This window comes from Salvelinus sp. IW2-2015, linkage group LG23 (assembly GCF_002910315.2).
Source record: "Salvelinus sp. IW2-2015 linkage group LG23, ASM291031v2, whole genome shotgun sequence".
NCBI classification, from domain to species: Eukaryota; Metazoa; Chordata; class Actinopteri; order Salmoniformes; family Salmonidae; genus Salvelinus; species Salvelinus sp. IW2-2015.
This window is the reverse complement of record NC_036863.1, coordinates 31,054,737-31,064,426: the sequence shown is the minus strand read 5'-3', so window position 1 is coordinate 31,064,426 and position 9,690 is coordinate 31,054,737. Positions and strand designations below refer to the sequence as shown.

General features: G+C 43.0%; 1 long non-coding RNA gene across 1 annotated transcript; it reads left to right on the top strand.

The window, feature by feature from the left end:
- Positions 1-8,286: 8,286 nt before the first annotated feature.
- Positions 8,287-9,436, top strand: LOC111950213 (uncharacterized). Its single transcript, XR_002875469.1, has 2 exons — positions 8,287-8,435; positions 9,222-9,436. It is a non-coding gene; the product is annotated as an uncharacterized lncRNA (long non-coding RNA).
- The last annotated feature ends 254 nt before the right edge of the window (positions 9,437-9,690 follow it).

Sequence of the window (9,690 nt, the reverse complement as noted above, 5' to 3'; positions counted from 1 at the left end):
ACCATTGGAGATCTTGCGATCGAAATGTGAAGGTAATTTCCAATAGAGCCAACATATGCAGCGTTTACCGTGAATGCAGTCTCTGCTTACGTAGGAACGTTGCCTTTAAATTTGAATCATGCTGTAATGCTGAACTTCAACAATATGGTTGAATAGAGCCATTGTTGAATAGAGCCCTCCAATGTTACTTTGACCCTTAGATAGCCATTGGCTTTATTAAGATGACTTTTTGTTTTTACCATTCAAGGCATTTCTGTCAACAGAGGAAATCTTGAATCTGGGAACAATGTGAGCTAGAGGTAAATATCTATTTGCCAATAGCTCATCTTTATCATTCACCTGCCTCACCACTTTCTGCCTGGTCTTTAGGGGCTGATCCATGCCCTGACTGCTACAGAGTTGGTCAGAAAATCCAATAAACCTGGGATTCGTTTTTCAAGTTCAACCCCCTCAACACAGGCTTCCCTGGTCTGATCTATTGGTAATGCCTCCCTTTTAAGGTGCCCTTTATGCTTAGTTCTTATTTTCATCTGAAATCCCACATAAACTTTGCCCATTGTGCAATCAATCCTGGAGCATCTTCACAGTTAGATTCTTGTACTCACAGCAGGACAGTTGTTAACAGTAGTGTAGGTTTGGCAGCACATCAAATATTTGTTACATCATGCCAACTTTATTGTCCACTTGGACTCGGACAAACTCTCAAAGAACTGCTTATATATGAGATTAGTTCCATTATAAAGGTTGGAAAACTGCTGTATTCACAAAGTGTCAACTGGGAATTGAATTGTAAACAGTGTAGACCAGTAAACCAAAATTGGTTCTGTGAAAATTCCCAGAACATTCGTTAGATTGCGGCAAATGTTCTCATAACTAAAAAACTGTCCAGTTGTGCTGATGATTATACAATGTTTGAATATAACATTCGCCTGACATTGTAAGAACGTTTCCAGAAAACATTTAGTCTGTTCTTAAAGGTTCCCAGAATGTTTCATTAGGTTGTGGAAACATTCTGATGGGAACATTATAAGAACATCACAAAAGATATGTTCCCAAAACACAAAAACTGTCCAGTCATGTGAATGATTATACAATGTTTATATTAGGGTGCAAAAAGCATTCACCTGATGTTGCAAGAACGTTCTCAGAACAAATGTTTTATGTTCTTTAAAAGTTCCTAAAACATTTCTTTAGGTTGTGGTAACATTGTGGGGACATGACAAGAGATAAGACCCAGAACAAAAAAAATGGCCAGTCGTGCTGATGATTACAATGTTTCTATTAGGTTGAAAAAACATCTGCCTGATGTTGCAAGAACAATCCTAGAACACATTTGTTATGTTCAATAAAAGTTCAGATGTTTTTTTTAGGTTGTGTTAACATTGTGGGGATATTTACATTTACATTTACATTTAAGTCATTTAGCAGACGCTCTTATCCAGAGCGACTTACAAATTGGTGCATTCACCTTATGATATCCAGTGGAACAACCACTTTACAATAGTGCATCTAACTCTTTTAAGGGGGGGGGTTAGAAGGATTACTTTATCCTATCCTAGGTATTCCTTAAAGAGGTGGGGTTTCAGGTGTCTCCGGAAGGTGGTGATTGACTCCGCTGACCTGGCGTCGTGAGGGGTTTGTTCCACCATTGGGGTGCCAGAGCAGCGAACAGTTTTGACTGGGCTGAGCGGGAACTGTACTTCCTCAGAGGTAGGGAGGCGAGCAGGCCAGAGGTGGATGAACGCAGTGCCCTTGTTTGGGTGTAGGGCCCTGATCAGAGCCTGAAGGTACGGAGGTGCCGTTTCCCTCACAGCTCCGTAGGCAAGCACCATGGTCTTGTAACGGATGCGAGCTTCAACTGGAAGCCAGTGGAGAGAGCGGAGGAGCGGGGTGACGTGAGAGAAACTTGGGAAAGTTGAACACCAGACGGGCTGCGGCGTTCTGGATGAGTTGTAGGGGTTTAATGGCACAGGCAGGGAGCCCAGCCAACAGCGAGTTGCAGTAATCCAGCGGGAGATGACAAGTGCCTGGATTAGGACCTGCGCCGCTTCCTGCGTGAGGCAGGGTCGTACTCTGCGAATGTTGTAGAGCATGAACCTACAGGAACGGGTCACCGCCTTGATGTTAGTTGAGAACGACAGGGTGTTGTCCAGGATCACGCCAAGGTTCTTAGCACTCTGGGAGGAGGACACAATGGAGTTGTCAACCGTGATGGCGAGATCATGGAACGGGCAGTCCTTCCCCGGGAGGAAGAGCAGCTCCGTCTTGCCGAGGTTCAGCTTGAGGTGGTGATCCGTCATCCACACTGATATGTCTGCCAGACATGCAGAGATGCGATTCACCACCTGGTTATCAGAGGGGGGAAAGGAGAAGATTAATTGTGTGTCGTCTGCATAGCAATGATAGGAGAGACCATGTGAGGATATGACAGAGCCAAGTGACTTGGTGTATAGCGAGAATAGGAGAGGGCCTAGAACAGAGCCCTGGGGACACCAGTGATGAGAGCACGTGGTGCGGAGACAGATTCTCGCCACGCCACCTGGTAGGAGGACCTGTCGGTAGGACGCAATCCAGCGTGGGCCGCGCCGGAGATGCCCAGCTCGGAGAGGGTGGAGAGGAGGATCTGATGGTTCACAGTATCAAAGGCAGCCGATAGGTCTAGAAGGATGAGAGCAGAGGAGAGAGAGTTAGCTTTAGCAGTGCGGAGCGCCTCCGTGACACAGAGAAGAGCAGTCTCAGTGAAATGCCTAGTCTTGAAACCTGACTGATTTGGATCAAGAAGGTCATTCTGAGAGAGATAGCAGGAGAGCTGGCCAAGGACGGCACGTTCAAGAGTTTTGGAGAGAAAAGAAAGAAGGATACTGGTCTGTATTGTTGACATCGGAGGGATCGAGTGTAGGTTTTTTCAGAAGGGGTGCAACTCTCGCTCTCTTGAAGACGGAGGGACGTAGCCAGCGGTCAAGGATGAGTTGATGAGCGAGGTGAGGTAAGGGAGAAGGTTCCGGAAATGGTCTGGAGAAGAGAGGAGGGGATAGGGTCAAGCGGGCAGGTTGTTGGCGGCCGCCGTCACAAGACGCGAGATTTCATCTGGAGAGAAGAGGGAGAAAGAAGGTCAAGCACAGGGTAGGGCAGTGTGAGCAGAACCAGCGGTGTCGTTTGACTTAGCAAACGAGGATCGGATGTCGTCGACCTTCTTTTCAAAATGGTTGACGAAGTCATCAGCAGAGGGGGAGGAGGGGGGGAGGGGGAGGAGGATTCAGGAGGGAGGAGAAGGTGGCAAAGAGCTTCCTAGGGTTAGAGGCAGATGCTTGGAATTTAGAGTGGTAGAAATTGGCTTTAGCAGCAGAGACAGAAGAGGAGAATGTAGAGAGGAGGGAGTGAAAGGATGCCAGGTCGCAGGGAGGCGAGTTTTCCTCCATTTCCGCTCGGCTGCCCGGAGCCCTGTTCTGTGAGCTCGCAATGAGTCGTCGAGCCACGGAGCAGGAGAGGAGGACCGAGCCGGCCTGGAGGATAGGGGACATAGAGAGTCAAAGGATGCAGAAAGGGAGGAGAGGAGGGTTGAGGAGGCAGAATCAGGAGATAGATTGGAGAAGGTTTGAGCAGAGGAAGAGATGATAGGATGGAAGAGGAGAGAGTAGCGGGGGAGAGAGCGAAGGTTGGGAGAGGCGATACCATCGAGTAGGGGCAGTGGGGAAGTGTTGGTGAGAGCGAGAGGGAAAAGGATCAAGGTAGTGGTCGGAGACTTGGAGGGGAGTTGCAATGAGATTAGTGAAGAACAGCATCTAGTAAAGATGAGGTCAAGCGTATTGCCTGCCTTGTGAGTAGGGGGGAAGGTGAGAGGGTGAGGTCAAAAGAGGAGAGGAGTGGAAAGAAGGAGGCAGAGAGGAATGAGTCAAGGTAGACGTGGGGAGGTTAAAGTCACCCAGAACTGTGAGAGGTGACCATCCTCAGGAAGGAACTTATCAGGGCGTCAAGCTCATTGATGAACTCTCCAAGGGAACCTGGAGGCGATAAATGATAAGGATGTTAAGCTTGAAAGGGCTGGTAACTGTGACAGCATGGAATTTCAAAGGAGGCGATAGACAGATGGTCAGGAAGAAAGAGAGAATGTCCACTTGGAGAGATTGGAGATCCCAGTGCCACCCCCCGCTGACCAGAAGCTCTCGGGGTGTGCGAGAACACGTGGGCAGACGAGGAGAGAGCAGTAGGAGTAGCAGTGTTATCAGTGGTAATCCATGTTTCCGTCAGTGCAAGAAGTCGAGGACTGGAGGGAAGCATAGCCTGAGATGAACTCTGCCTTGTTGGCCGCAGTCGGCAGTTCCAGAGGCTGCCTGAGACCTGGAACTCCACGTGGGTCGTGCGCGCTGGACCACCAGGTTAGAGTAGCAGCGGCCACGCGGTGTGAAGCTTTTTATGGTCTGGGATATGACAGAGATAGGTCCCAAACACAAAACTGTCGCAGTTGTGATGACATTCTTAAATGTTTTCCACTGCACCCCTGGGATCTGACTAACACAAATATAAAGCTGTTTACACTTTACTCTGACTTCCAGGTTGTGGTCTTTGTCTTTGCAATAGAGAGGATAACTAAATCTAGAAAAAAAATGTATGCTCTGTTCGTGACTTTACTTTCTTAATCTGATGACTGCTATTTATCGAATTAACTAACTATGTTTAATTGTTACCCAATGAATCATGTAACAATTAACTCATTAGGAATTTGGGCCTAATTTACCATCTCCCAAATTAAACTCTAAAGGTCTTTACCTATACATCCATAAACAGTCAACGTATTAATGATACCCTCTTATCATATCATCATTCTGAACAGTCGTAACCTTCTTGGATCTGCAAAAACAGCCTTACTTATGATTCAGTACTACACAAATTGGTTTAATTATGTATTTACTAGCTAACTAAATAATAACACATAATAAACATACTCACTTAATACATGAGAAAAAGGTCCCTAGCGGACTGACACAATATGGTGGCTTTTTACACAACGACATGGAGAAGGAGAGAGAGAAGAGAGAGAGAAGAGAGAGAGAGAGAGAGAGAGAGAGAGAGAGAGAGAGAAAGAAAGACACTTATCGTTGATACATTTTAGAAACAATTCTCACAGTTTTCATATACTTTGCACACGAACCGAATTAAGAAATCATGAATGTATTTAACGTTACGTGGAATTACTTCGTTCGCCGTTTTTTCTCTGTTGGAACAGCCCTCCTTAGGAAGGTTGTTGGCTTTCAGCGGCACGTTTGAATGGCTCTGATTGTCCGAAACTCGGGCATGGCTACTTACTATGCACAGCTTATAGGAGATATATTCTCTTATGGCTCCTAAATTCACATTCCTATCTTAAAAAAGTACTTTCATAATTCTTTATCTCATATACAACGTAGAGGATAGAGACTTGAACATAAAGGGGATATACCAAGTGTCGTGTCTTTGACTATGCCAGATTAATTGCTATGACATGCTATTCTATAAAATAATTTCTCCGTAATTAATATTACCTGATTGAACTAATCATGTAAATAATTATTACTAGAGAGGACACCACGAAAAATATTTATAGAGCTGTTATCTTCCGAATAAACTCTTAAAGATTTAGTAATATTTTACTAAATAGCAGTCACATTAATCGTAATTTTATTCAGTCTCATCTGAAAGTTGTAAGTCCTTGATTATCTGCAAGAATCCTGGCTAAACAGTTGAATCAGCAATACAAAATTGGGTTTAATTATTTATTTACTAAATACCTAACTAATCACACAGAATCACACATATACAATTAAATCATAACTTGATCACAAATTACGTCATACAGAAAAACGTCCCTGCGGCGGAATAGATATGACAGCTTGTTACACAAAGCGAAGGGGCTGAGTCTTAGTGAAAGAGCGGGAGACTGGAACATAGGCGAGCTGTGCTATCGTAAATACAGTATCTATGCATTCTAAATTACCGCCCATTTGAAAAGGAAAATGCAATAAATATTTACTCTGAGCTGCGCTTCAGTAGGTTGGTGGTAGATGGAAGACCGTATCGCCAACCCGAGTCCTCTGTCCTTTGGAGAATGTCTCTGGTAGTCACGGGATACGTTGTAGTAACGTTGTGTGTAGTAAACGGGATACTCAGACTGTCCTTCCTAACCTGCGTTTAGCTGTTTGCTAACTCAACGGTTAGGAGATATCACTTCTGTAGTGAATACGAGTTCAAAGTTCATACCATTCACAATCAAAGTCCATGCTGATGTTGGCTTAGTTCTGTAGTTATTATCTGAACCATTCTGACACCGGACCGTCATCCTGGTGTACCCGGAACAGAAAGTTATATTCTTGTCAATGGCTTTTATAGTGGAGGGAGAGGGTGTGTCTGAAAAGTTTATAACCATGTCTCTTCACAGGGGCGGGCCCTGGTTGAGCAGAAGCCAAATTTATGAAAACCCAGATCTCTCATTTGGAAGCTACAATTACATTTAATCTCTTCACAAATAATCTCATATTCAAACATTTTAATTAAACAACAATTCCATGTGAATCCGATACCTCTGACGTTTAGACTTTCCACAGTAGAGTTTATGTCATTCTATCATTGATGAGATGTGTCAGAGGGCAACCGAACTGACATAATATACCTTAGTACCACCGCATATGTTCAGTTGGTCGGTTACGAGAATAAGTTCATTCCCCCCACCTTCTGATGTCCCAGAATCTCTATGTTAACCAAGGGGTTTTCTTATGTCACATCAGTAGGGAAGAGGAACGGGGGAGGGGGGAAAGAGGTATTTATGACTGTCATAAACCTACCCCCACTGCCAACGTCATGACACAAGTTACAGTAATTCCTTTATACCTTTTTAATTACATCACAAAATAAACCAATATGACATTAGTTTTCTATAGATCATCTCTGACATTCCCACGTTCTTATGTTCGAAATATTGTTCCAGTATTCGCTTTAGAAACTGTAAGAGTTTTGTCGGGAAAAAGTCTGTTAACAAAGACATTCCTTTGGTTAATACTGGAGGGGGAGAGAGAGTCATCTCTCCTGTAATTTACAACAGGGTGTGAACTGTCAACCCCCCACGCAGCTGCCCCCCCCCCCCCCTCACCTCTGTGGGTAAGAGAGGGCCTGGCTACTTTCATCCACCACCAAGCTGATCTGAACCCATTCTGATCCTCACAGGACAGTCATGACACTCTATTATTTCTTACTCTACCAATCTTCTTTACTTACTGTAAAGTTGGGATGTTTTTACTTTTATTTTCCCTACAGATTGTGGTGAGGTGTATGTACATAGATGTGCATATGTAATACAGTGGAGGCTGCTGAGAGGAGAACGGCTCATAATAGCTGGAACGGCGTTAATGGAATGTCATCAAACACATGGAAACCATGTGTTTGACGTATTTGATACCATTCKACTTATTCCGCTCCAGTCATTACCATGAGCCCGTCCTCCCCAATTAAGGTGCAACCAACCTCCTGTGATGTACTAAGAAATACTGAATAGCCACAGTTTGGATCATAATTTAAGGATTTCAGTACAAAGGAAAATCCACTAGAACCATTAGGATCCTGGTGGTGCAGCATACTAAGTAGCCTACATGGCTTGAAGATGGGAAGTTGCAGGTTAAAATCTACTTGATTTGAACAATACCCCCCAAAAATATAAGGATGTAAAAATATTGAAATGCCATTTCTTTAAAAGTTTGGTAACTTCATATAATAATGTGACATTACATATCAATATTAGCAGAACATTGTAGCAATGTTTTCAGAACTACTTCCATTCTCGTTGTTTTTAGAACAATTCTGGTTCAACATGTCATAACCTTACAGAAATGGAAGATTTTTTTTGTTTGCTGTTTTGTGCGTTTTGAATAACATATCCATCAACATTAGCATAACATTCCTGTAATGTTTCCTCAGAACCACTCCTATTGCTCTCAAATTTTGTTGRGGCAGTATGTTCTAAGAACCTTACCAGAACACATTGTGTTATTACATTTTCTGGCAACCTAATGAGAACATTGGGGGAATGTTTTGTGGTAGTTTGTACAGATGTTGTGAACAACATTTTAGTGAATGATAGGAAAACATTCCAATGATATTTACTTTCAAACACTGACTTAGAAGAAAAAGTATTTTGTGATAAAAAACTTGACTAATGTAAATATTCTAGTCTAAAACAGAGTTTTGAACATCAGTGCGTTACAACGAGTAAAGGAAGGTTGGTTTTGGTTTACAATTATGTCAACAAATCATGCCCTTTTTGCCAAGCTCCACGTGCAAATCGCCCCTCCGCTCATGCAATACATGCTTCCAGCAGGATTCACAACCAACAACTTTGGTTTGCATGCCCTGCGGAAGGACCCTATCATCATGCGGAATATATGGCTGGAGTTCGTTGCTCCCCAGTGTTGGTGAGTATACAGGTAGCTAGACCATAGACTGCTGGTTATGTATCTGGTTATGTATATTTTGATAAGCATTATCACTATCATTGCTAACATAGCTAACATAAGCTGCCAACTAGATAGCTTGCTAACGTTAGCCTACCTCAATACAATTTGGATTTGGCTTGGAAACACAATAACAATTCAAAAGAAGGCAAATCATTTGTAAGAAACAGCTTGACTTTAGATGCAGTATAACTTTAGCCAGCCAACTAAGATTGAGGGAACCACTGTATTTTAGCCTGCTAACATTAGCATTGCTAACTATTTTTCACAAATGTAGCTAGTATCAGTAATGGCAACATTGCCATCTCTCTAAAGTAAATGTGATGACATCATAATATGACAAAGTTGTTTCCTGCTAATGATTTGCCTACTTTAGCAATGTCATCGTATGTCCATGCCACTCTAAGTTAGTGTAATTTAAACAAAACAGCCACTAGTCTCCAAAGTGCAACCCATTTCTAGGGCACAAATACATATTGGATGCAGCTATGATGGTACTAGCTAACGCATGCCTAACTACAACCGTGTACTAACTAGCACCAACAAACACAAACATATCCAGGACAATAGCAAAACATGTCACAGTTGGTTGCAGGGAGTCACTGGCCTGAATCGAATCCAATCTGGAGCCAGTCAGTCTACATCTGTGAAACATAGAATTAGCTTCCAAATGAGATTACGTTATTTCTTGAGCTATCTTCATAATTGAGGGATGATGACAGTCATTTGTCCCTGTTTTTCTGTTAGATAAAGTGCACAGTTGGGTGCCAGACTGATCCCCGGTCATGAATGGATGCCGGAACCAACCAGAAGGAGAAAATATGGGAATCATGTCCAGCAATGGTTTAACGACCTCCAGAAATAATTGTATTCACTGGTCACTTGCTGTTTTGACAGCTTGTCAGGCAGACCTCCGAATAAAAGTGTGTAATGTGACACAAGTACCCTTGTGAAACCCCCTGCATTGTTGCCAGTCTCCGTCAACCTCTATGAAAAGGACACACCATCATGAGGCCTCTGATAAAAATCCAATCAAATTTTATTGGTCACATACACATGGTTAGCAGATGTTAATGCGAGCGTAGTGAAATTCTTGTGCTTCTAGTTCCGACAGTGCAGTAATATCTAACAAGTAATCTAACAATTCCCCAACAACTACCTAATACACACAAATCTAAAGGGGTGAATGAGAATATGTACATGTAAGTATATGGAT